General features: G+C 49.8%; 1 long non-coding RNA gene across 1 annotated transcript; it reads right to left on the reverse strand.

Moving 5' to 3' along the window:
- Positions 1-5,613: 5,613 nt before the first annotated feature.
- Positions 5,614-17,648, reverse strand: LOC124503466 (uncharacterized). The gene is made up of 2 exons (XR_006960181.1): positions 17,480-17,648; positions 5,614-8,530 (listed from the first exon to the last, which is right to left on the reverse strand). It is a non-coding gene; the product is annotated as an uncharacterized LOC124503466 (long non-coding RNA).
- Between the last annotated feature and the right edge of the window lie 3,331 nt (positions 17,649-20,979).

Genomic DNA, 20,979 nt, shown 5'->3' on the forward strand with positions numbered 1-20,979 from the left:
GGTAAGTGGGAGCCGACTGGGGCAGTGAGGATATAGGAAGGAGGGTCCTGTAAGCCTCTGGTTGTGCGCCCCCACCTTTTCCCCCTATAAATCACACTACTTCTGCATCTGAAGAGCTGTTGTGACACCTCTCTTCCTTTCTTGCTTGCTTGATTTCCCCCACCAACCTTTCATCCTTTCTTTTCCTCCCTCCCTGGTTTTTGTTGTTGTTGTTGTTTGTTTGTTTGTTTTTTTCTTGCTCTATTCTACTTAGCTGGAAAACCCAAGCTATGCAATCCAGCTGCTGGTTTGGACCAAGTTGAAATCTCTCAGGTTAATATTTCTTTTTCTTTCTTTCTTTCTTTCTTTCTTTCTTTCTTTCTTTCTTTCTTTCTTTTTAATCTCTGATCACGGTTCTGGATTCACAGATAACAGCAGGAGAAATTTAGGCATTTGCTTCCCAATTTGGCCAGTCCAAGAGCATTTCAGAGGGATTTCCAAGAATAAGGAATTTATCAGGAACGGAGGCTTGAGCATTTACTGCGTGATTGCCCCTACGTTGATGTTCTTGCCTTATCTCAGACCCTGCCCAGCCAGGCCCCAGTGCTCCCACCTCCATCAATCTGATGATTCTAGTTGCTGCAATTGAATGGACCTTGCTTCCTCTTCTCACAAATTCTGTATAATATGCCAGTATTACCCAGTCCAACCCCTGGGCTCTCAGTCCGGTTTTAGCATCCACATCGGCAGCATATCCCCGTTACTACTTACAATGAGGCATTAATTCTACTTACATAACAAGTGCCTATAAATGACCTGATCACATTGGGGGAGGGCAGTCCTTCCTCTTCTCCTTGTCACTGTGGATGGGTGTATCTTTCCCCAAGGAGTTACTCTATTTGGGTGTGGGGTTCAGATGGGGAAAAACAAAAAAGACAGCCAGTCATTCTCTTCCAGTATACATCCGGTCCGTTACCGGAGAGTAATCAAATCATCTATTATGTTCAATAACAAGTATCATTTACCATCCCTCAACCACATGAGGTTATATCCTCGGGTCTTCTCAAAATCTTCAAGCTCAGCCCATAATTACCCAAACCTATCAACAGGACAAGGCAGATTCTAAACTCCACATTTTTCTGCCATCGTATGGGGCCACTGTAGGGAACATGAGCTGGTTTGGGTCACACAAGCACCTTTTGCCCCCACTTTTGCCATAGCAGCACCTGATGGTTTTCTTCTAGTCAACTGTTCTCTCCTGACTCCCGGCCCTTTTCTTCGCATGATGGTACTGAGTTCGTCCTCTGCTCCTAGGATGGGACTCTGACCCACACCGGATCCAGGAGAGCCTTTCACTCCCCTGGCCTTCAATTGGTTCTGGCATCCAGCCGCATTTGAAGTCATACCCTTGAACTCTCTGCCACCTGAACCTATAGATTCCCTCTTGGCTTTAGCAGCTCTGGGTGAGTTTGCTGTCACTTGCCACTGAAAGAGCACTGACGATTCATCAGAGCCTGGTGCCTGAGAGAACGTGTCCTACGAGGCCAGCTGCCAGGAGTGCCGGCCTCAGCTCTGGGAGCAGCTGCTCTGACTGGAAGCCTCCAGGGAGAGAAGAGGGATCCAGGAGACTGGGTGGGGTGGGATGTGTGAAGGCAAGTTGGGTCTACAAGTGGCCACCAGAGTGTGCCTCCAAACCCACCAAGGGCCCCCAATCCCCAGGCCTCTGCTCTGACTGCCTTCCAATCCGGCCCTGCTCGTGTTTCTTCTTCCTCCCTTGTAATAAATTCAGTCATGAAGCCCTGTGTGCCATGTTCCAAGTCTAGTCCAGACTCACCCAAGCTCGTTCTCATCAATCCCCAAGGCTCTGCCATCCATTTTCTTCCCCCCTTTCCTTCTCTTTTCATAGCCCATGAGCGTGATGATCAGCCGATGGCCAAGTCAAAGGTCCTAGGACCCCACAGACCTCCCTCAAGCCCTTACCTTAACACCGAGGGCCCAGGTTCCTCAACACATCCCAGTTTTCAACTCCAGTGATGCATAAAATCACTAAAAAGGATTGGATGAAAAACCATCCTGGACCCATCCACAGCTCCTCCGATTGAATTGCTCCCAGGCTGTACCCAGGCATCAGCGGCTTGTAAAAATCCCCAGACGGCTCAAAGATGCAGCTATACAACGTGGGTCTGTTTCCATGGGGAGGCTCTGAGCGTGGCCCTTTTTGTACCTGTTTGTTCAATTTAATGGCAAGATCAGACACAAACACAAAGAATCTCACAAGGCATTGCGGATTATGTCACCCTTTTTCTAAAAACCTTCTAGTGGTCCCAGAGCACATGGAATAGTCTAGAAGGCTTTGTGAGGTTTGACCCCCTGCCTGCCTCTCAACCATCATTTGGGAACACTACTCTCTCACACACTTGCCAGCCAGCCCCAATGGCTTCATCCTGCTCTGTCTGGGAACCTCCCTTCACATGTCTGACTCAGGCTCATCATTCAGTTCTTGGAATAAACGTCCCTTCTTCAGAGGGTCCGTCCCTGGCCTCCCCAGCTGAAGTAGGTCCCCTCTCCCGTCACTCCACTGCATTGTCTTGTTTCATCGTACGGCACTTAGCGCATCAAAGTTAATTTGTTTTTCTCTGTATTTATTTATTGCCCATCTCCCCCCTAGACACAACACACGACCCAGAATATAAGCCCCAAGAAGACAATAGTTGTTTCTTTTCTTTTGCCTCGCTATCCCCAGCAGTTAGTGCCTGAGAGCACAAGGCAAGCTCAACGAATACAAACGCAGTGGAAGGAAGCATTTCCCCCAGCGGGAGGCCCGGAGGAAGGAAGAGCAGCAGACGTCAATTTCCACCACGCGGTGGCAGCACCCGCCCAGGCACCAGAAGGATCTACTCCCCGCCCCCCCACCCCTCCCCCCCCACTGAGACATCGCAGTCTGGAGAAATTGTCAGCCATCAGGCACTTCTGGCTTTCCATCCTTCCATATCTGTCTAAAGATCCTACGGGCAGTGAAGACCAGCTGTCAAATCATTGGAAAAGGAGTTGAGGACTTTAAACTGGCCTCACTTAGCCTCAATTGTTCTATCTGTATAATGGACACATTAATATTCACAAAATACGTGACATCATTTAAAACCTGGCTGCGAAATAATTTAAAAGGAGGGATTCCAAATGTTTCCGAAACAAAGTGCTGGGAAGACTTTTAGAGGTGAGGATAGAGACCAGTGTTTGGGGAGGAAGGGAGCTAAGGTTGGAGATTTAGGACTTTCTAGTTTACTCCTATTTATGGAGCAACTCCTATATGCCTAACTGTGTTGCTAAGCATAATGGAGGATATAAAACAATCTTACACGTTCCTTGCCCCAAATAGGTTCCTTGCCACAAATAATTATTATCATTCGCTATTTTAAGTTCCTTTATTTTTTAATAAAATGTTCCCATGTGTTTGAAGAGACAAAATGAATATGTGAAACATGAAGAGATAAAGTGTAAATTGGTCATTCACACAATTAAAACTGAAGATAGTAGCATGGAAGGAGAAAAGAGGACATAGCTTGGACAAAGATGACCCGAGTTTGAATCCTGCCTGGGTCTGTGCCAGTCACTTAATCTCAGAGTATCTGATTTCAGTGCCCGGCACGGGGCCCCACACAGGACTGGTGCTCCATACACGCTTGTCGAACCAATGAGGGTATTTGTAAAGGGGGAGCGATAAAATAATGTTAGTCTCTGGGGCTGCAAGGGCTAAACGAGATCATGCAGTCAAACAGGCTTTGTAGTTCATAAAATGCCATGATATACTGTGAATTATTATTAAGCGCCAATTGTATGGCCAAACAATAAGAGAGGCTAAGGTAGGGTTGGAAGGTCACTGAACACCATGGGTCATGGGGGAAGGCTTGTCAGGGGTGGGGGGTGGGGGACGGAGCTCCAAAGCATGGAAGTTCTCTTGTCACTGCCAGCAAATCTGCACCCAGGAGGTGCCCACCAGACAGCAGGGGCATATTTCGCCCTTGCTATGGGGGTGATGTGGTCTTATTTGGGAACAGAGGCCAGAAACCCTTCCCTCGTGGCTAGGGCTTTCCGTACTGCTGACAGTTGTTGTCTACCAAATTGGATCTAATCATATTTCTGGCAGGACCCCTTCCACCCCCACCTTACACATATTAGCATCCTCAGAAGAAAGGCTCTCCATCCATTCGGAATCTTATTATTGCCTCTATAATTATTATAGTTATGACTATGACAATCATTATAAAGAAAATCATCCAAATGCAGTACAGCAGAGGAAGGAGGGGACCCTATGGCTCTGAGTACAGTCAAAAGACCACAAACATAGAGAAGCAGCAAAGGCTGCCCTCCCAGGCTCCCTCCGGGCTCCCCGGGAAGTGGGGTGTGAACAGCAGGGGGGAGGGTAATTATACTATGGTCAGAGAAAGCCCTTTCTTCCTCCTCCCTGCCCAAGCTTTGTGCATCCTTATTTCCTCTCCGTCTCCTCTATGACTGCCTCCACTCAGGCCCTCACCGCCTCTTGCCTGGATTACCACAACACCCCCATCCCCTGCCTCCCAGACCCCAGGATCACCCAGTCTCTCTAGAACAACCCCAAAAGGGTCTTCCCAGAGAGGGCCACCGTGTCACTCCCCTGTTCAAAATCAGCAGGAGCTTCTCGCTGCATGGAGAGTTTATGGGGACATCTTCATCACAACTGGAAAACCTCCAGAGACTGGCCACCACCTTACCCTACACAGCCCACAGACAGAAAGACAGACTCACTGTGGCTGCGCGCGTGCCCCTAGGTCGCACCTCATGCCCCCGCTTCTGTCTGCGCTCAGGTTAGTCTCTCAGCCTGTCTGGAATTACCTACCATCTTTCCATCTGACTCAAAGGCCAGCAAGGCCCTGGCTCTAACTCCCTCCTCCAAATATTCCCCAATGTCGGAACTCTTTGTTCTTCCTCCTTTCCAAAGTATTTCATTTGCATTCATGCTCTCCTGCCTCGGGTTTGGGCTACTAAGTTCACACTGTTAGCTCCCTCAACTCTACAATCCTTGAAGATCAGGGTCTGTACCTGAGTCCCTCCCACGTGAGTATTTAGCACCAGGCAACAGTCGGAGCTGCATAAAATGCCTAGTGAATTGAAGGCGTATTCATCCCTTCCCTCTGATTTGTCCTCGCCTCTGCCCTGTGAGATGAACGTATCAGTAAGATGACCTTGGTACCGCCTATGGGTACAGGGAGGGCAAACACCTTAGCCTGCACCAGACTCCCAGGTGGCAGATCCACACAGAAGGCCAAGTTCAGTATAAAAGAAGCAAGGGTGGGCCCATCTAGGGTGGCCCACTCTGTGGTGGGGAAATGCCTGCGGTGACTCTGACTCAGAATAACGTTACACGGTGATGAAGAAACCCAGACCCTGTGTCCGAGTCCTGGTTTCATGATTTCTACCTGTACGACCCTGGGGAAGTTTCTTGACCTCTCTGAATCGGTTTCCTCGCTTAATAACCTCACGGAATTGCAGAGGATGAATTCGCACCAAGTATCTCTCGTCGAATCGAGCACATCCTGATGCATAGATAGAGCTTTGCTGTTAGGAAATTTGCACTAAGAGCATTGGAAAACAACAGACTCGGATTTCTCTTTTGTGCCTGGGAATAGTAGTGGGGAGTCCAAAGTACCATCCCAGGAATGGGGAGGAGAGGGAGAGGCTGAAAAAACATCCCCTGATCATCTGAGCACATTCCCAAGATACCAGGCCACCCATCAGCACTTGTCCCAAGCAACAGGTCACTGTCACTTCCTCCCCCACGCCCTGGGAAAGTGCACAGGTTGAGTTCATTCCATGAGCCACCGTCTCCTGTTCTCAGGCCCAGTCATGACCCTCACTAGCTATTTGATACGCCAAACATCAGGTATCAGCCATGTTGCACGTGGGTCCAGGGTCGTCTGGAGGTGCCCAGGAGACAAGAACAGTTTGCTAAGAGAGCGTTAGAGTCAGTGCTTGGAGGAGATGCCTCCCCACTCCTCTGCAACCATGAAAGTATTAACTGAAGGTGAATGCAGTCATCCAAACAGAAGGCAGAAGACAGCGAGAATAAAAGAGAAGCTTCTGGGGCAACTGGGAGTCCACAGAGACCTGTTTCGAGGCAGAGCTGCAGAGACTTAGGAGTTCAGGGTGGAAAGTTGGCCTGGCATATGTTTGATTTGCCGCCCCCTCACTCCCAGCTGTATGGCTTTGGGAACGCGATCTAAGCCTTCTGCAGTTCCTTTCCATGTACTTGTAACGTGAAAGTAATGCCAGCGAGCTCCTGTGTGAGAATCGTGGCGACGATTAAATGAGATGATGCTCAGAAAGTGCTTCCCGTGCTGCATCGCACGTGGCAGGGGCTCACTTGGTTAGGAGGGTCGGTGAGGATGGCAATTTGATCCCGACACAGACTCCGTGAATGTGTTTATTCCCGTTTCACAGTTGAATAAACTTGGGCTCCAGAAGTTAAGTGTCTTGCTCAAGGTCACCTGGTCGGTACTGGGCAGATCCTTCGATTCAAGTTTCACTTCTTTTGTGACGAGGATCCCAGCGAGTGATCCAGACGTCCTGAGGAGGAGAAGCTGGGACCAGAACAGACATTCTTCTTGGGAAATCAGAGGGTAAGGGAGAGCCAAACCAAGAACCGGCTGAGCCTAACAGCTAGGTAAACATTAAAATGCTCCAAACCATTACGCAGAACTAGGTAGGGGCATGTCTGCCAAGATCTCGCTCCTCTGTTTGCCTGAAAGTGCCAACTTATGCAAGATTTAACTACTCTCCCCTGCTGGATTTGTACTCCTGGGGTCATTTAATTGATGGGAAGTCTTATTACATGGGAGCAGATGTGAGGTTTCTTCTAGAAGGAGCCCAAAGTCTGTGGGCTTCAGCAGCAAAGGCAGGGAGTCCCCAATCTTGCCCCCAGGACTATTTCAGGAGGGCTTGAGTTTCAGAAAAGGACCACCTCTCTGGGACCTCCATCTACAGGCCTTTGTTCTACCCCCAGTGAAGTCTGCTCATCAAGGCAGTATTTATTGACCCACTTACCCAAGGGCCAAAGGTCAGAAACTGCAGCTATGAGTTAGGACTAAGAGGAGGGGGTGACCCCTAAGGTAACAAATGCCCTTAAGCCCTGAACTGTGGCACTCGCCACAGTTATTGGTGATTGCAATGTCACTGGGAGCTGGCCTCTGGCTTGTCTTTGCTCTGACCCCAGCACCTATATGATGGCATGCCAGGTGCTTCATAGATAGATACCTGTCAAATGAACAAATAGATGTCACCATCACTAGAATTGAGCTTGGTCACACCCTCTGGCAGCCACCGTCTCCTTTGGTCCCCGTGGCAGCTTGAGAGTTCCCCCTCGGCACACGGCGTTCCCTATAGATACACACAAGGCTCATCCGGGGACATCTAGCTCATAAGCAGCAGCACAGTGGCTTCTGAGCACAAATCCTGGGAGCCTTCCACGATGCCAGGGGGTGAAGGGGTGCGGGAGGATGGGGAGGAGAGCTGCCCGGTGCATTCTGGGGCCAGCGCCAGCCCTTTACTGCCTTCTCCCCCTGCAACGGCTTCGGGGGAACCAGAAGTTTGGGCCCGTGTGGCATCCTGACCTCGGTTGCTCTGTCGCTCTCACTAGCTTCTCTGAGCGGAAGGACCAGGTGAGACACTGTCAAAGAGCTGTGGCTTTTTAGTGGGAAGACCCACAGTCTAAGATACTTCCGTTCCTTGGTCTCTACGTCTGTCTCCTCGGGTATGGTGAGATGGGCAAAAAGCCAATGGGAAAGTGAAAGGACCTCGGAGCAGGGGGGTACCTGGCCCATGACAGGTGGCGGAAAAATCGTGAAGGAGAAATGAGAAAACACATGCCAAGGCCTTATCACCAGCCCTGGGTTCAGCGAAACTTGCTTCTTACTCCTGACCAGCTTTAGTGCCGGGGATGACATCTGTCCAGCGTCCTCACCCCGGGAGTTCTCCCTCTCTGGCCACCACGCGTCCCCATCCCCTGCTCACCGACAACCACCCACTGCTTCCCCACCAGCCCCCTGGCTGCTCTGGGCCCCCCGTCGCCCAGTCCTGTGGCCTTGAGTCATGTCCGGCCTGACCCCACCGCCGTCCTCACTGACCTGTGGGAGCCTCTGCCTCGCAGAGACACGCCAAGTCTGTCTGGCAAAACTCTGGATCATGCCAAAGGCCGCATTATGGCTTTTATGTCTCTCCTCAGCTGGGCAAAGTTTTAACCATCTCATGGCCATTTTGAGCACATTCCCCACCCGAGCTACCTAAAAACTCTTCCACCTTCTGGAGTGCCCTGGCCTTCCTTTTCGGCAGGTGACTTTGCCTCCCTTGTTCTGGCAAGTCAGGTGCCCTGGGATGAGCGCCTCTCTATGTGCCATCAGAGAGCCGTCATGGGCCACACGGCACAGCTTCAGGGCAATGGAAAGAGGGGACAAGAAAAAGGAAGGGTGAGGCGAGGAGGGGTGCAGGGGACTCTGGTCTGGTTCAGTCGCAAAGATTGATCCTGAAAAAAAAAAAAAAAGAGATCAAAGGAGGCACAGGGCAGGTGAGAGTGAGAGGGCATATTCTGACTGTCAGAAATCAGGCATCCTCAGAGGTTGGGACCTCCAGAGTCCCGTGCTGTCCAGGACAGTTGGGTTGCGGGCCGAGAGCCTGGCCGGAAGCATGAATGTCTGCTGTCCCGGGGGCTGCTGACCACTGGCCTGGCTCATCTTCTGTGCACTCTGAGGTAGAGTGAGAAGCAGGCTCGCGGAACTGCTCATGGAGGGGGTGACCCGGAGGTCAGCAGAGGGAGTGGGGACCAGGAGAAGGTGTGGAGCACCCTGTCTGGGAAGTGGCTTCTCGTTGGGGGTCCCCAGTCGACTGCCTTTGAGATGAGGAAACAGCACCCTCTGCCCACAGGGCCTCAGTTTGAAATTTAGAAGCTGGCCCGGATCAGCAGGCTTCCAACTTGGAAGTGTCACTTAGAGAGCTTGTCAAAACGCGGGCGGCGAGTGCCCCCTACACACACATACACACAGGCACACACGCGGAGTCTGGGATTCAGCAGGTCAAGACTGGGGCCTGAGTCTGCATTTCTAACAGGTGCCCCCGGGGGGCTGATGCTGCTGAGCTGGGGGCCACCCTTTGGGAACCACTGGCGTGCATCACGTCCACTAGCTCTTCCAGTTCTGAGATTTTAGGATTTGGTTTCCAAGAAGGACATAAATGGTAAAAAAAAAAAAAAAAAAAAAAAAAAAAGATTAAAAAATAATGGAGCCGCTCAGAAGAAGAAGGAGGAGAAGTTGCCAAACCCTCGGCCTAGCCTTGACCAGGGGCCAGTGTCACGTTCTCGCCCGGGCCTCACAGGGATGGGGCAGTGGCCCAAGGGAGCTGCGATCTCCTTCCGTCTGCTCTCAGGGTGTCTTTTCATTTGGTTTTCATTGGATTCTACATCTGACACCGTATTTCATGACACCAGCTGCTTGAGTCGGTAATGAAATACTTTATGTGGAAGGATTTTGAAAATAGGAAGTGGAAGGCGGGGGCTGGGGGTATTTTTAACGTATGTTCATATTTTCTGCTTTATCTCCTTCAAAACAGCACATGATGATTGCGATAAAAGAGTATAGTCGATGGGAGAGAGTTGAATGGGGGCGGAATTGAACGGATCTGAATTAAATAAGAGTTGCATTATCCCTCCTCGTAGTAACCAAACTCTGAGTGAATGCCGGAGGGAAGCCTGGGTGGCTCCAGACATGAGAGATTTGCTCTCCCCGAGGACGGCGAAGTAGACAGGTGACAGGAGTGCACAGTGCAGGTGCAACGGCCGCGGAGAGAGAATATTTGTCTTCTGGGGACCTGGAGCCACGCGGACACATGATCTTCCACACTGGGGTTGGGGTGGGGGGGAGGGGGCTGAACTCCGGCTGGCCAAATGGAGCCTGTGGTCAGAACATTCAGAGTGACAGCCCAGGTTCCCTGACCCCAGGCCAAGGTCTCCCCCATCATCTCTACGTGCCCCCATGTTCTCGGGGTTTCTTCCCTAAGAGTAGAGCAGAGCACCTTAGGTGTGGACGCCACCTGTCCTCATTTCGGTTTTCTGTCTCTACAGGTTCGGCTGCTCCCTCCAGCCATCCACCCCAGCGCCCCTCCACGCACAGAAGCATAGCGATCATGGGGACTGAAAGGCTGACTGAACACGGTTTGCCCATGAGCAATACCGTCTCGGACCCTGGGACAACCAAGGAACCTGCCCGAGGCCCTGTGATGGCCAAGGCCTTGCTCTGGGCCCCTGAGCTATGCCTCTTCCCATGAGAGGAGGGGTCCGAGGGGCCATGCTGGCAGGCTGACCGTGCTCCGATGCACACGCCCAAGCCTGCAGGGTGGCCCGGGTGCCTATTGTGGGAGGACAGTAATGGAGCCAGGAGGCCCTCACACCTGTGTGCCAAGTCCCTCGGGGTTCAGTCAGAGCTGGCCTCGGTGGGGCTGGCCTCGGACTCGCCTCTAAGACAGTGTCAAGTGCCAGCTTCACAAAGAAATTATAACCTATGTGTGTTGGGAAAGAGCCTGAAAAGAACAAAGCAACGCAGAGTCCTGGCAAAGTCTCAGGGCCAACCTCCGGCCAGAGGCGCCCAGCCAGGTGGGTCCGTGGCCTGCAGAGCCCCGTGGCCGCTGAGGAGGCCCCTGCTCGGCTGGTGGAATTGTCCAGCAGCACTCAAGAGCCCTTCTCAGAGGGGCCAGCCGCGCTCTCCGCCACAGTTGTTTCAAGCCAAGATCCCAGGTACTACTGAGAACACTCTTAAGTGGACTGCTGGCCAGGAAGGCGCCAGGCAGCCCAGGCCTCAGCAGCCCCACGACCTTCTCCTGACCTCTGCATAAGGACAAGTCAGACTGAAGCCCCAGGTTGAGCCCACTGGGCAGTACGGTGTGAAAACACACCCGAGGCACCAAGGACCTATTTTCTGTGGGCGCCACTAGAACTTAAAGAAGCTGGGGCACTGAACTACTATTGATCAGATATAAGTATTAGATTTGAGCTAAAAAAAAAAAAAATCAGCCGAGGGGAGTCTGGGTGGCTCAGCTGGTCGAGCATCTGACTTCAGCCCAGGGTCATGATCTCACAGTTCATGAGTTCGAGCCACGCGTCAGGCTCTGTGCTGACAGCTCGGAGCCTGGAGCCCGCTTTGGATTCTGTGTCTCTTTCTCTCTGCTCCTCCCCCACTCGTGCTCTGTGTCTGTCTCTCAAAACTGAATGAACATTAAAAAAAATTTTTTTTTTTAAATCAGCCAAACAAGTGTCAATTGGGAGAGATCCCAACTAACCAAATCATTGAGACCTCAGAGTGGCAGCCTGCCATAAACTTACGTGAGCCGATGGCTAAAACACAAACAAAAACAGAAAACTACTGCAATCTTAGATTGCATTAACAGGAGCATAGTATCCAAAATAAAAGAAGCAGGAATGGGTCAGGCCATATTTGGTGTATTGTGTTCTGTTCTAGGTAGCACATTTTTAAGACCATAATTACAAATCAGAATATTCTCGAATCGGTAGAATGGTAAGGCAAAGGAGCTTGGAAAGTAGCCTTGGAAGAAGTTTTAAGGAAATGCCTGTTTGGCCAGAAGGAGGCAGGAACCCAGATGTAAGAGCTACCTTCCAATACTTGAGGGGTCGTATGTGAGAATTCTCAGTCCAACCCGGGAGTCCACGGGCGTGCTGAGAAACGCTCCATACCTGTAGAGATGGACTGAACCTGTCTGCGAAACTGTGTGTTCCTCCATATCAAGGCCTTTAAAAATCCTCACTCTGTGGACTTGGTCCAAGACTTCTATGATTGGGAATTTATCTCAAAGAAGGCGTCGGAAGGCGGCAAGGATTTTCCTCCAGTGATTTTTACTGCTGTGTTATTTACAATCTCGAAAAGTTAGAGACAACCTAAGCGTTCAATAGTAAGGACATGGGTACACACGTCGTGGTACCTCCATGCTACAGAAAATCTGGCAACCATTAAAAATATGTCTTCGAGGGGCGCCTGGGTGGCGCAGTCGGTTAGGTGTCCGACTTCAGCCAGGTCACGATCTCGCGCTCTGTGAGTTCGAGCCCCGCATCAGGCTCTGGGCTGATGGCTCAGAGCCTGGAGCCTGTTTCCGATTCTGTGTCTCCCTCTCTCTCTGCCCCTCCCCCGTTCATGCTCTGTCTCTCTCTGTCCCAAAAATAAATAAATGTTGAAAAAAAAATTCTTTAAAAAAAAAAATGTCTTCGAAGACTATTTAGTGATCTGAGAAATGTTCACAATGTCGGTGAAAGGATGGATCCGGGGGCGATACCTATAGTCAACAGGATTGTAACTTTGTAAAATACTTGCATGCCCCCACGTGCACAAATAGGAAGAAATGCAGCCAAAATGCTGAGTGTTTGTCACTGCATGTTATATTTATCAGTGATTCATTTTGTGTTCACTTTTGCATGTTTTTCAGATTTTCTGCAATGCTTAAGCATCATCTTCATGATCAGAAGACAAATACTAAAAATATTCGAAGAGCAGTCGTATGCGGAATAGGGGACAGGCTCCGGGACGAACCTGCTCGGTGACAGCTTCCCAGTGAGGCGGCGGGTCCTCGGCCGCTGAGTGTCTGGCCTGCCTCGGGTGGGAGGTTGAACAAGCGGGCGGCTCCATGCGAGAGTCGATAGCGCGAAGGGGAAGTAACATTTCCCGAAGACCTGGCCTAGGTCAGTCCGTGTGCTCCAAATCTGAGACTTGGAGTTGAGATAACTTCTGTAATGACTGAAGATTGGTAAGAGTTGGAGCCGGGATCTGACTCCAGGATTCTCTGCCTCTTCACCCCATGTTTGAAAGAGGCTTCTCCCTCTGCAGGAGTCAGGTCCGATTTGGGCACCTGTTCAACTGTCCTACCTGCGTCACTTCTTGGGATCGAGAAACAAGTAGGAAACCTCGCAATCTGTTATGGAGACTTGACTCCTGACAGATTTCTGAAGACTTAGAGTGGAGACCTCTCCAGGATGGGAAGTGCTCAGGGAATGGCGAGAACACAGCTGTGTTTCTCAGATTCCAGTGTTCCCCTCATCACCAAACATCTCAGGGGGGCCACTTATCACATGGATCGAAAATCCTACTGATAGACTCCTTTTCTAAGTCTGTGGAACAGAGTCCCTTTCTCTCCCGGAAGCATGATGTTACCCTCAGGGGCGAATCAGCCATCTAAGTATAAAATATCCTATGTTCTCCCCTCACCTCTGCTGCCTTGCTCATCTGCTAGGGTGTCAAAGAATGTCTAACCCAGCTCCCTTTCACAGAGGGCAATTCTGAGTCTGCCAGGAGGCTGACAGGCCCACAGCAAACTGCAGGACCATCAAGAGGTCCAGACACCAAACCCAGAACGGTCATATGCCCGCCTCCCACCAATAAGACTCTGGACTTAGAGAAAGTTACTTAAGTGAATGAGTTGTTATTTTCCTGAAGGGTCTTCAGTGGGTCCCAGAAAAAAAAAAGCCACAAATGTAATCGTTCTTTAGAACTTTCTGAGCACTGATGCATTCCTGATTTATCAGGCATTACCTTCCCTGCACCGGCTACACACATGCACACACATACACACACACACACACACACACACACACATCTTCCCCATAAGGGCTCTGCATGTCAACTAATTTAAGCAGTTCCTGACTCTAGCCAACAGCGCATGGAAAACAGGGGTTCTTTTCAGGAAAGTCTTGCCCGAATGTGATAGATGAATGCTCTCAGGGCCCAGGCCCCACTGGGAGCACCCCTAAGAGAGGTAGAAGTACAATCTCCCTTTGCAGACACCGTCCACCAAGAGATTCAGCTCTGAGGGTCAATGTCATTGCATAGACTAACAAGAAATAAGATAGTTTTTCTATCTCAGAACTGGGGGTGGGGGCTGGGCAGGGAAGGTGGACAGAACAGCACATTTCTTGTTTTCTGATTTCTGGGAATTTAAAAGTAGTCTTTAGTTTTCTTTCTTTCTTTTTTTAATTTTTAAAAATTTATTTATTTATTTTGAGAGAGACAGAGACAGCACAAGTGGGGGAGGGGCAGAGAGAGAGGAGGAGAGAGAATGAAACCCAAGGAGGCTCCGCACCATCAGCACAGAACCCGATGCGACAATCAGACCCACGACACCATGAGATCATGTCCTGAGCCGAAACCAAGAGTCAGACGCTTAACCAACGGAGCCACCCAGGTGCCCCATAGTTTTCTCAAAGTAAGTTGCGTTTCCAAATCCTCCTACTGCTGAAACATTTTCTAAGAAAAGGCAGTCTTTGACCATCAATACATATTTAGGAGAGTCAGAAATGCTAAGTTGGACCATTTCCTCTGGCAGGAGAATATGTTATTACCAACCTCCAGCATGTCATCTCCAGAAGATGGAGGCATTCCCCCTAGAACAGCCACACAGCCCACTTTGGGGCTCCAACTGGATGGTCTTGGGCAGTTCACCTGACACCTCTGGAGGTCTCACCAAGATACCTCCCAGTTTTAAATTGTGCAATTCAGGGGTGCCTGGGTGGCTCAGTCAGTTAAGTGTCCGACTTCGGCTCAGGTCATGATCTCGCGGTCCGTGAGTTCGAGCCCCACGTCGGGCTCTGTGCCGACAGCTCAGAGCCTGGAGCCTGTTTCGGATTCTGTGTCTCCCTCTCTCTGACCCTCCCCTGTTCATGCTCTGTCTCTCCCTGTCTCAAAAATAAATTAAAAAAAAAACATTAAAAAAAATTAAAAAAAAAATAAATTGTGCAATTCAACTCGACTATGAATTGATCTAGACCAGGGGTTGGCAAACTACAGTTTTCCTGGTCAAATTCAGCTTCCTGCCTGTCTTTGCAAATAAAGTTTTATTAGAACACAACCATGCCCATTCAAACAACAATGGCAAAGTTGAGTAACTGCAACAGAGTTGTCCACAAAACCAAAAAATATTTGTTACCTGCTTTTTTACAGAAAGAGTTTGCCAACTCCTGGTCTTGAACATTAGAAACTGAGATAGGTTGAGCGAGACAATGAGCAACCAGGTATTCTGTAGGGAGCTCACGGCAAACCATCCATAGGCCAGGAATCTATTTATATTTTCAGTCTTTGCCACCTACTGGGATCACCCAGCAGGCGGCAAACTTATGGAACGTGTTAAATAGAACTTTCTTGTCGTTGTCCTCATGCTGCTGCCTCTAAGTTTCGGTGAGTGGCCCTTGGCAGGCAGGCACACCTGGCCCTTCCCTTTCCGTCCCTCTGCCATCCCATAGACTTCCACCACATCTCTCTGTTCACCCTTCCTCTTTCCAGACTTGACTCTTGGGTTTATTTTTTTTTTTTTAATTTTTTTTTTCAACGTTTATTTATTTTTGGGACAGAGAGAGACAGAGCATGAACGGGGGAGGGGCAGAGAGAGAGGGAGACACAGAATCGGAAACAGGCTCCAGGCCCTGAGCCATCAGCCCAGAGCCCGACGCGGGGCTCGAACTCACGGACCGCGAGATCGTGACCTGGCTGAAGTCGGACGCTTAACCGACTGCGCCACCCAGGCGCCCCTTGGGTTTATTTTTTAAAGTCTGTCCTTAAACAGAAGCCTCTCCCTCCCCTTGAGTGTTTTAATTGCTCTTCTCTGGCCCATGTCCAGGTTCATTATGTTTCATGGGAAGCCTATGGCCAGAACTACCCACTTTCAGGAGCAAACTGTGGTTTCAAACAAAGAGGGAAGTTTTGGCTCTAAGGCTTGGGGTTAGAAGGCCAAGCTTTGTGGACCACATGGGCTGGAACCCTGCCTCTTGAATTTTCTCGTTATGAGGCCTTAGTCAGTAACAGCCAGGCCACCTCCAGAACCTCTAAGGTGGTTGTGTGAGCTGGTGACACATGGGGCTCGGTGCAGAGGCTCGCAAAAGCACACTCAGGATCTGCAGTTGGCTGTTGATGCTCTTTGTGGGGGCTTCTGTCTTTAGAGAAGTCACTTGTATATTTGGGTGTGTGGATAGATAAACAGGTAGGTAAGCAGATAGATAGATAGATAGACACATAGATACAGTTGACATTGCAACTGACTTCTCTGAAGATAAGTCTCTCTCTCTCTCTCTCTCTCTCTATATATATATATATATACATATATATGGATACATATATATGTATATAAAAGCATACATATACATATATATATAAATACACAAAATCTTAAATATATACACATGTATGTAATATTTATGTAGTTGTGTTAGGTGTGTATATACCCACACACAGTGTGTGTGTGTGTGTGTGTGTGTATACACACACATATATATAGTGTATAAATATATACTATATACTGCCTTATATATACACATGTATTTATTTATAAATATTTGCAATAGACTTAAGACTAACAAAAGATATCTTGTTTCCCAGCTGAGCACTAGGCTCCTTGTAGGGACTCAGCCTCACCCATCTTTCTGCACACGCAGGAGCCAGTGTGGCATGTGACATACAGACTGCCTGGGTGAAGAAACCCGGAAGGCCACTGTGCGGCTCAGAAAAATGAATTCCAGGAGAACCTAAATCTCTAGATGAGGAGCTCCAACTGCTCGAGAAACACTTGTGAATTCACGTTCTAGGCTGAACGGCTTTCAGAGCCCTTGTTTGAAAAGTTATTTAGCAAACATTTGTTGAACATTTCAAAGGAGCCAGCTCCCTTCAAACAGGGCATGTCCTTCGCACCCCTAAGTATTGGTTTACAACTCATTAGCCATTTGACAGGGCAGCTGGGAGGGCAGGGGTCGAAGAGCAATGTAACCGTGGAGTGTCCCACGCCACTGTCACCTGGAGGTCCCGCATCCCTGCGACATTAAGGAAAGCCCGTGAGAACACGTTTCCATTCACAAGCACCTACGGCAGGCTCCAATGTTTAGCAGATACAGAATATCCAATTCCTTCCGGGCTCCTACCTGGGTGCCCAGCATCCCGTGAGTGTCGCTGAACCGCTTTCCCCCCCGAGAAGTACCTGGGATGGCCTTGCGGGCAGCTCGACCGTCCTTCCGCTGCTAGGGCCACGACGACAGGTATTGGCCAGCAGAGGCTCTTGTCCCACATGTCACAGTCCAGCATGTCAAGTACAGACAGCCCAAAGGCCATCATCTGGGAGCTGAGGGGAGCCCGGGGTGCCCCCCGCCCCCCCCCTCCACCTGGATTTGCCCCGGGTAACTCCTGAGTGTTTCAAAAAGCAAAAAAGTTTCCAGAGGCCTCCGCTTGCGGCTCCCATTACCCCGAGCAGACCCCTATCTCTAATAGAGATCACGCATTAATGACAGAGACAAGTCCTCAGGAAGATTAAAGGCCTTGTATAATTAAAAAGATAAGAGCAGGCCTGGGAGAAGGAAATTGGGATTCAATTAACACGAGCGCCCTCCCCCCGCCGCTCCCCCGCTATCAAATGTTCCTCTCACAAGTGGCCTCTCGACTCACCGACTCACCGAGAGCCAGAGGCTGAAGGGCTCTTATTTATGGCCTGCTCGAGTTGGGCCCGGGGCCTTCCTCAGCCGGGGAGTCTGTTTACTTAGAGCTCAAGAAGGGAGGGGAAGAGCAACACAAATCCTGCAGGAGGAGGCAACAAGGTGCTTTTGACTCCTTTTCTTTTCTCGTCTCAGCTCCTCTGATCTTCTTGACAGGGGAAGAAAAATACTCAATAGAAGGTCTATTTCCTTCCTCCTTCAGCCTGAGGCTGACACAACAGGCTAAGGGTCACTGCTGAGAAAGCTCTGTTGGGGTTATTTGTGTTGGGAAACCAAAGCCACTTCCCCCTTTCCGTCTTTCTCAGGTTTCCATGGAGGCAGAGGGAAGATAAGGTTGGAGGAGCAGCTGCTCCAAGGGCCTGTGGGACGGGACATGTGGGGTGCGCCCGCCTCAGGGAGCCTCACTCCCGATGATCTTCTGAAGGACCCGGAAGGGGGCGCAGAGTTCACTCGGGTCCGGGGTCCGAGCTGGAGCTGGTAGGGTGGGGACAGCCTGTGGGCGTCAACAAAGGGCAGAGGGGACCCCAGGCCTGTGGGAGTTAGTCCCAAGGGGCCTCTACTCATCATTCCTACTTCACGGCTCACTAGCGGCAAAGGCAGATCTAGGCCCCAGCACCTTCTGGAAACGGAACATGGCGGTCTATTTGGATGGATGGACTACGCTTTTGAAAGACTGTTTCCGTTGAAGGATGGTGAAGCCCACGCTGTTGCAGCTTCTGTCTCTCTCTTTTCCCAGGGGTACCTGGAACCCTAGTCAGAACTCTCCCCACTAGAAATCAGCTCCCAGTCAACTTTTGGGACTTCGAGGTGTGCAACCAGGCCAATGGAGTCCATGAGGCTAAGGAGGATGGTCTTCAGGAAACTAACGCAGGGCACCTGGGACCAGGAACCCACAAAACAGCACAACAGCGGGAAGGAGTGTAGAAATTTGCAGATAAAGCATAATAATCAAGGTATTAGATCATGTCCCATGCCCAGTTAATCATCTTGGAAGCTCTTTTCAAAGTTGTACATTAACCTCACTTAATATGCCCCAGACACCCGAGGCTCAAGACGTTTAAACCCAAACTCCACATTTTAACCTCCCAGTATCTTATCCTCCTGTGTTGCTTATTCTAGCAAATGCTTCTGTTAGGACTTTCTGAGCCTTAGTTTTTCAATCGACAAAACAGAAGGAACCCTGCCAGCTCTGTCTCCCTCAGAGTTGACAGAATCGAATAGAGAGCTCAGAAACAGACACATTTTGCAAAATATAAAATACGAGGCAGTTCGTCAAAGCCGCAGACCTTGGCCCTCCTCTCGCTCACTGCCCATGTCAGTCACGTCCTCGCCGGCTCTCAAAGCAAGGGCTCCATCTCGCACAAAATGAGGTTGCAGTGACACTAAGTGAACTGCGATGGCCGGCCCCTGTAAGTGACAGACCCCTGCAACCCCTCATGAAGAGCCCCAGAAACGTCCCTCGGATGCAACACACAGCCATTTTCATAGAACCCCAGGGAGACCGAAACTGAACTGTTAGTATGGAACAAGGAGTTGACAACGATGGCAGGGATTTTAAGCCAGACAGGAAAGGAGAGGAGCTGCCTAGTAGGCTTGCCAAAGAGCTATTTGGAGCAAGCAGTGATGTGGTTATAGAGCAAAGACCTTAAAGGTAATCAGCTACACCCCTCATTTCCCAGAGGAACCATTTCAACTGAGAGAGGGTGTGGTCATCAGCCTTCAAGATGGTCTCCTAGAATTCCTGCCCTTGTGTTGTCTCTCTCCCAGACTGACTAGGGCTGACCTGTGCAACCAACGGAATGTTGAGGAAATCACAATTTGTGACTGCTGAGCCTAGATCATAAAGCACATTGTGACCGCTATCTTGGATCACTCGCTCTGCGGAAAGCTAGCTTCCATGTCACAAGGACACTCAAGTGGTCCTATGGAGAGGCCCTCATGGTGAAAAATTGCAGCCTCCTGCCAACAGCCAACAAGGAACTGAGGTCTCCTGCCCATAGCCATGTGGATGAACCATCCTGGAAGAGGACACTCCAGCCCCGGTAAACCTTTCAGATGATGCAGCCCCAGCCAATGTGTTGAGAGACTGTGACTCAGAACCTCCCAGCTACACCACTCCCACATTCCTGACCTGCAAAAACAGTGAGATAATAAATGTTTGCTATTTGAATTCACCGAGCGTGGGGTTTATTTGCTGTACAGCAAGAGACAACTCACACAGAGGGTGTATATCACCAAGTTATGTTCTGTATTCTCGCAATGTGCCCACAATCATTATCTCATTTCATTCTGAAACTTACTTGACTTCTCTGGCTCAAAGGTAGAGAAGCTGCAGGTGGGAGAGGTTAAGTAGCCTTTCCAAGTTCACACGATGCATGATAGCAGAAACAGATGAAGAAGCCAAGGATTCTAACTTCTAATATTTTCTCTGTGCACGCAGTCCAGCTGCTGAACTCACATTATGTGGATATCTGCACCATTAGCCATTTTTCTAGGACCTGCTTTGTTTTGCAAGGATTCCCTATTGAATGTTCTAGGACACAGATGGAGGCAGCATCACCGGTGGATGAAGAGGTTACCTCAACTTTAGCACGACCTGCGAAGCTAGACGGAGTATTCCTGGCCACCATTCAACAAGCCTCAACTGAGCGCCTGCCATATGACAAGTGTCAAAAAAGCCACATCTACAGGATGCATTTCCTAGAGGCACAGTTCAATAGAGAGCCAGGGGGTGAAAAAAAAAGAGAAAAGAAAAATAAGAAAGCTATAACATTTGAGCTTGAAATGTCACAGGGAGCCAAGGAAGTTGTCTGATGGATTGCCCTGTCATCTCCAAGCCAAAAGAAAAAAAAAAAATTTCAGATCCATCAATTTGTTCCTGCCCTTTTAATCCAAACAATATTTTACAGCATCAGAACGCAAAGAAATTATTTTCTTAGACATTCAACAACGCGCGTGGATTGCTGAGCACTTCACCAGAAAGCAGCAAGTGAGAACTACAAGATGTTCAAATGTCTACACATCGTATTGATCCACATTACACGTAAAAATACACTATAATATACATGGTAGCCTATTTTGCGCCACACGTTCATTTATTTGTTCATTCACTCATTCGTGGGGACCCCACGTTCTACGTGCCCTAGACAACGAGTATGAAAGGACACCTGTATACATGTGTTCCAGCTGCCCAGGTCTAGGACCACCCCTACCCACGCTGGGCATGCTCCTTCCTCTGGACCACCCCTGCCCACGCTGGACATGCCCCTTCCTCTGGACCACCCCTACCCACGCTGGGCATGCCCCTTCCTCTGGACCACCCCTACCCACGCTGGGCATGCCCCTTCCTCTGGCTTGCTTCCTGGTCAGTAGACCTATTCTCGAGCATCCTTTCTTTGGTCCATAATCTAGGATTCCACCACCTGCTCCTTGGATCAAATGTTTGGCTCTTGCACTCAGAT

Source organism: Lynx rufus, unplaced genomic scaffold (genome assembly GCF_022079265.1).
Source record: "Lynx rufus isolate CCGP_SWC_20201006 ecotype Redwood Valley unplaced genomic scaffold, mLynRuf1.p SCAF_8, whole genome shotgun sequence".
NCBI classification, from domain to species: domain Eukaryota; kingdom Metazoa; phylum Chordata; class Mammalia; order Carnivora; family Felidae; genus Lynx; species Lynx rufus.